We start from the raw sequence: 6,697 nt of genomic DNA, 5'->3' as shown, positions 1-6,697 counted from the left end.
TCTTCAATGGTTTGATCTTCAAAGAATACAACATCTCTGTTTCGTATAATTTTCTTATTAACTGGATCCCATAATCTATAACCAAACTCCTCATGCCCATAACCCATGAAGATACATTGCTTGACTTTGCTATCAAGCTTTAACCTCTCATCTCTAGGAATATGGACAAATGCTCTGCAGCCAAACACTCTCAAGTGCTCAAAAGAAACATCTTTCCCTGTCCAAACCCTTTGAGGAATGTCACCATCCAAAGGAACTGAAGGAGAAAGATTTATCAAGTCAACTGCTGTCCTCATTGCCTCACCCCAAAAATGTTTAGGCAATTTTGCATGAGAGAGCATACACCTGATTCTCTCACAAATGGTTCTGTTCATTCTCTCTGCTACGCCATTATGCTGCGGAGTCTTGGGTACAATTTTCTCAAGCCTGATCCCATAGCTTTTGCAATACTCTTTAAACGGTCCTCTGTATTCACCACCATTGTCTGCACGGACGCATTTTAACTGCCTTCCAGTTTCTCTTTCAACCTTCATATGAAAGACTTTGAACATACCCAATACCTGATCTTTGGTTTTCAAAGCAAACACCCAAACCTTTCTAGAGTGGTCATCAATAAAAGTTAAATAATAAAGTGCACCACCTAGAGTTTTAGTGTTTATAGTGCAGACATCAGTGTTAACTAAATCAAGAATATTAGACTTTCCTGATGAAGAGGATTTTTGAAATGAAACCCTTCTTTGTTTTCCAACAAGACAATGAGTACAGGGCGTTAATGGCGTACCTTTATTATTAGGTAGGAGTTGTTCCTTGGCGAGAATCTGAAGTCCCTTCTCACTCATGTGACCAAGCCTCTTGTGCCATAGCTCAGTGGAGTTTTCATTCTCAACAACAATCGCATCTCCCTTGACTAGTCTTGGAGCTGTCTTATAGAGAGTGTTGGTCTTCTTTCCCCTGGCTAAGATAAGAGAACCCTTGCTCAGTTTCCACTGTCCACCTCCAAGGTAATTGTGGTAGCCTTCATCATCAAGTTTCCCAATAGAAATCAAGTTGAAGCGCATTTCAGGAACATGTCTGACATCCTTGAGCATCAATTTGCACCCAATACTGGTTTCTAGCTGTATATCTCTCATGCCCACAACTTTACACTTTGCTTCATTTCCCATCCTAACCCAACCAAAATCGTTACTGGTGTAGGAAGAGAAGAAATCTCTATGTTGAGTAATATGAAAAGATGCTGCTGTATCAACTACCCACGTAGATTCATCACATGCGAGATTAGCATAAGCTTCATTAAAAGCAAATACCACATCACCATCAGATGTAACTGCTGCAGTGTCTTTTTCTTCTTGACTTTCTTCGTCTTTTCCTTTCAACTGTTCCCTTTTAAACTTTCTGCAATCTCTTCTTATATGCCAAGGCTTGCCACAGTGAAAACATTTTATGTCCATTTTTGAATAGGACTTTCCTCTTAACTTGTCACGACTGTCATACCTGTGAGGTTTTCTGCTTTTACTTCTCCCCCGCCTTTCTATAACAAGTGCCTCTGAATGAGAAGAAATACCTTACTCTTTCCTTCTTGCCTCTTCATTGAACATGTTGTCTTTTACCATACCCATAGTTATCACACCATTGGGAGCCGAATTACTGAGTGACACCACCAACGTTTCCCAACTGTCTGGCAAAGAACTCAACACAAGTAATGCTTACACCTCATCATCTAGTGCAAGTTTCATGGTAGACAACTCGTTCAACATTCCTTGAAAATTACTCAGATGCTCCGTAACACTATGCCCATCTTTGTACTTCAAATTCACAAGCCTTCTTATCACAAAGGCTTTGTTTTGAGCAGTCTTTCGTTCATAAAGCCTCTTTAACTTCTACCAAAGACCATAAGCATCAACTTCTTTAGTTACGTGATGAAAGACACTTTGATCAACCCACTGCCTGATATATCCAACGGCTTTCCTATTCAATTTCTTCCAATCATCGTTGGTTACAGCAACTGATTTGACACCTTTCAACTCAATGGGGTCAAATAATTCCTTGCAATACAAAATATCTTCCATCCTAGTCTTCCAAATTGAATAATTGGAAGCTGTGAGTTTAACCATGCTATTAGATGACTCTTCCATTTAATTCACACAAGAACTCCACACAAACAATGAACCAAAAGCTCTGATACCACTTTGTTAGGGGTGAACACCAATTTCAGATGCTCAGCGGAATTAATCTACCCCTCTTTGTGCAAATTAAATAGTAACACAATAGCAAAATAATAATCAAGCAAACCCACAAGCAAGACACCAAGATTTTTACGTGGAAAACCCTCCAATGCGAAGGTAAAAACCACGGGACCTAGTCCAGTTAAATCTTCCACTATCAACAATAATGAGTTTACAATTTGTCTTCCCTAGAGAAATATCTAGAGGTTATCACCACATCAAGAATACATGCATTCTTGGATTAAACATAAATTCATCACCCTAAAGTGGATTCCAACAAGAATAAAGAAAGATCTCACCAAATAGGTATTAGCAACCAAGCGATTAGAGAAGAATTCCAACGATCAACACCAGTCAATACGTAACACTCGTCGTCAGGAGCAACACTCTAAAATTGCATCAAGATCGAACCACAAACGACCTTCCAATCTCTGACGGATGTGAAAAAAGCGAAACCTTTTTTTTTTCTTTTTCTTTTTCTTTTTCTCTCTCCCTGCGCCGCACTGCTTCTTTTTCTTCTCCCTTTTATTCTTTTTGTCTCACGTGTTTCACTTAAACACACTCACCATGTATTAGAAGTCTACTACAAACAAAACTCTTTATTTTGTTGTAGTCCTTGTGGTCCCCACATAAGAGGGACCACCCAACAGTACGTTCCCAGGTAAGATTGGAGGAGTCACGCTGGTCTCACTTAAAATCCAATCTTTTCTAGACAGAACATACACGTGTATTTTTTATTAGTACTATAAACACGCACAAACATACACACGACAAGAAATTTATACGTGGTTCGGCCAATACTGCCTACATCCACCAAGTTGCAGAGATTTCACTACTTTGGTAGAAAATAACGGTGAGACTTTACAAGAGATATTTCAGAGAGAGATTGCACACAACTCTTCTATGTTGTGATCTACAATTCTTATATGCCTAACACTAGACTTATCTCTCTATACCTTTTTCTCTCAACCTTTCCTTCTTTTTCTCTCTCTATACTTTTCTTGTCTTAGCACACTTGAAACAATGAAGCTTGATGCTCCTTATATAGGTGTAGAAGGGTTGGTGAGAATGGTTGGTGCAACAATCATGCACTATTCCTCCGACGGCTTGATTGGTGCAACAACCTTTCACTATTACTTTGACGGCTTGGTTGGTGAACTCCACCAACCATTTGACCCATGTGGGATTCATGGCTTGATTAATTCAAGGCAATTTCCAACACAACAAAAAGAAGATTATTAACAATAGATATATACCTGGCAATGGTGTTATCAACATTGAAGTTATTCTCTCCTATTTGAACTCCATCATGATCTGCTCAACATACTCTGCTTTTTGGTGTTCAAATGTGTAGTCTCATCTCATCACAGCAGATACGATTGTAACAAACTCTTATGATTACATTTTACAGATATGAATGTTAAGGAAGAAGACCAATCAGCCTCATCCACCAAGTCAGCAACTAAGTCAGCAGTGCAATCACAATTGATATCTGCGGATAAACTCACTTCAGAAACAGATGAGAACTTATCTTGTGATCGACAAGATAAGTCATTCACTCTCAACAAGACCAAGACCAACTCTAAATCTTCAAGAATGCTTGCAGTGAAGATAGAGATCAACTTATTATCATTAGATAATCCATACTTATACGTTTCTATCTTTAAGTTATTATCAAGTTAGATTGTTAACTTGATAGTTATCGTACTTGTAAAACTTATCTTGTAAAGCCTATTTATAATTAATGAGAATGCAGCAGAATAATTCATTCAGCCTAAAGCAAATTTAACTTGCTTTCTTTCAATTAATTATACAAGCTATTCTTGTCACTTAACCAACACAGTTCCCATCACTTCTTACAACAAGTACTCCCCTTTTTACTAGCCTCATCTCCTCACATTTAACCGCATGAATTTGCATATTTGTTCTGATGAAGAGAGATACCATCAGTAACGCACTCTAGACCTTCAATGTGGTTCAGTAGTCAACACTCGTACCCAAACCTGAATCACTAGACATAGTTAATTTACCCCCATTCCATCAATTTTTACCGTTAAACCTTAACGAAAACTCCTAAAAAGACAAAATTACCCTTCAATATTTTTTATAAAAAAATTAAAAAATTAAAAAAGTCACAAGGTGGCCCAACCGTGGGTCACCTTGTGATTTTTTTTTTTTATAATAAATTTATTTATTTTAAATTTTTAATGTGAAATTAATGGTAAATTTGAAATTTTATAAATAAAAAAGTCAGGGGTATAATGGTCATTTATCACTTTTAACATTTAAAAATTGATGGAGGGGATATATTGTATCAAATTGAAAGTTCATGAAATGAAATTGAGAATTTTTGAAATTTAGGGGAGTATTCTCTAAACGTGTGATAATTCAGGGTCTAAAATGAAGTTTTTCTTTTTGTTTTTTTTTTTTTAAATAAAAAATAAAAATAAAAATAAAAAATCCTATTATTGACCAAATTTAGGCCTTTCACATAATCCCATCAAATAAACAGCAGCAACCCCAAAGTCAAAATTTCCTAATATCGAACCCGACTTCCCATGGGATTCAAGTGCATGGTCTTCCCCCGAATGCCATGACCACCAGAAATGCCATTGCCATTGGCAAAGGTTTGGGGCAGCTACTAAAAGTTGACGATGCAAGTGCTTAATGTCAGTTCCCCCCACTCATCCTCTGACTTTCCATCAAAACATGTCTCCAATCCTTTCTTTTTACCAAAATCCCTTCTTAATTCCAAAAACCTTTCTTATTATTATTAATAATTTGGAGAGTCTTTATAATTTTATGAAGGGTATTTTGTCCTTAGAGGCATTTTGTTGGTAATTTAGGGAGAACATGGACACTAGACACAATTGATAGTTTGGAGGGAAAGACAATGACAATAGGGCGATTGTTTGAGAGGGTATATGTATTTTTTTCCTTATTTTTTTAACCTAATTTAAAAGGTATAAGTGGCATGTGTTCTTTGCAAGGGACTTTTGTTAGAGCTAATTACTTTAATCTTGAATTTGGTTCAAGCAAGTGCACCACTAACGCAGGGCGTTTTGACATCACCCTTTCATAGATGCTCAAGAAGAATTTCAAGTTTCATTCACTCATCAACAAACAAAATCGAGTTGCTTTTACACTTGTTTTCTTTGTTTCATTTCTTTGCCATATTTTCTCATCATATATATAGGGGCTTCTCGATCATTTGTGCTCAACCTCAAAACTTTGTACACAAACAGTACTGCCCAGCATTATTATTGAAAACAATAAGAATACTGTCTTCATTCTTCAATCATGTGACTCTTAAGTTAAAATTTCTCTTATAGTTTCAGCATTGAAAGCGTGCCACATTACATTTCAAAAGAGCCTAAAGATCGAAGCAGTCTTACATAAAACCCCCAATAGCATGCCAAAACTAAGTTGAAGAAATTCCAGCAGACTTTTCAAATAAAAGATAAATAAATAAGAATAAGAATAAGAATGAGACCGACAACAACATCAGTGACTGCTATCAACTTAATCAGAGGAAGACGATGAGAATGCTCGGAGGCTCAAGGTCCTGAGAAACGGGCGGTTCAAGAGCTCTGCGAAACGAGGTCGTATCGGTGCTAGGGTTTGCATTTGCAACGGACTCATCCTCTGCAACACAGACTGCATAGATAGAAGCCGTATTGGCTTGGTAGTATTTGAAAACTCCGTGAAATCCTCGGGCGTTTTAACCCTTTTCAACACCTTAAAAGGCCGTGTCGTTTTACTAGAAAATCTACTCTTAAAAGGTAAAAGTGGCCGTGTGTTCTTTGCAAGCGATTGTTGTGAGAAGCTAATTAGTTCAGTTCAATCTAATTTACACAAAATAAAATAAAATAAAATTTAGTTTAACCTTAAATTTGGTTCAAGAAAGTGCATCATTACCGTAGGGCATTTTTGATATGGACAAAGTTTTCTTCCCAATTAATTTTGAGGAAAAATGGGTTGAAAATTTTCAATTTATTAATGTGGTATCTGTTTTTAAAACATGTAATTTTAATAGGATTAACACTAAAAATCACATAAATTTCAATTTCTTTTTAGAAGAAAAGTTGATCCTGTTTATATTTTACCCTTTCATAGATGTTCAAAATGCTTTAAAAATATTTCTGTCTTAGTTGTTTGGTACTTGGTACTTGAAAGGAAAATCTCATTTCAAACAAAAATATCTCATTGAATAATTTAGAAAATATAACTCTTCATGGAATAATTGTTCATCGAATACATAACATTATATGGACAAGGATTCTCTCCAGTCCAAAATGGACCGGAGAAGATCCAGTTGATGGCTAGGATCTCTCCTTAGAGATCCTAAGGCCATCAACTCGCCATGTGGCGCATTAAAAAAAATAATACTATTTTATTATTTTACTTTTAAAAATAATAAAAAATTAAAAACAAATATAACAAAAAAGAAGGGTGGCTGGCCACCCCATGTTAGC

General features: G+C 36.3%; 1 protein-coding gene across 1 annotated transcript in view; it reads right to left on the bottom strand.

Annotated features, from left to right (window-relative positions):
* LOC132179135 (uncharacterized) overlaps window positions 1–6,697 on the bottom strand; it is a gene marked incomplete in the record, with an annotated part of 67,017 nt that overhangs the window by 59,954 nt on the left and 366 nt on the right.

Source organism: Corylus avellana, chromosome ca4 (genome assembly GCF_901000735.1).
Source record: "Corylus avellana chromosome ca4, CavTom2PMs-1.0".
Classification (NCBI taxonomy): domain Eukaryota; kingdom Viridiplantae; phylum Streptophyta; class Magnoliopsida; order Fagales; family Betulaceae; genus Corylus; species Corylus avellana.
This window is presented reverse-complemented; position numbering and strand designations above follow the sequence as displayed.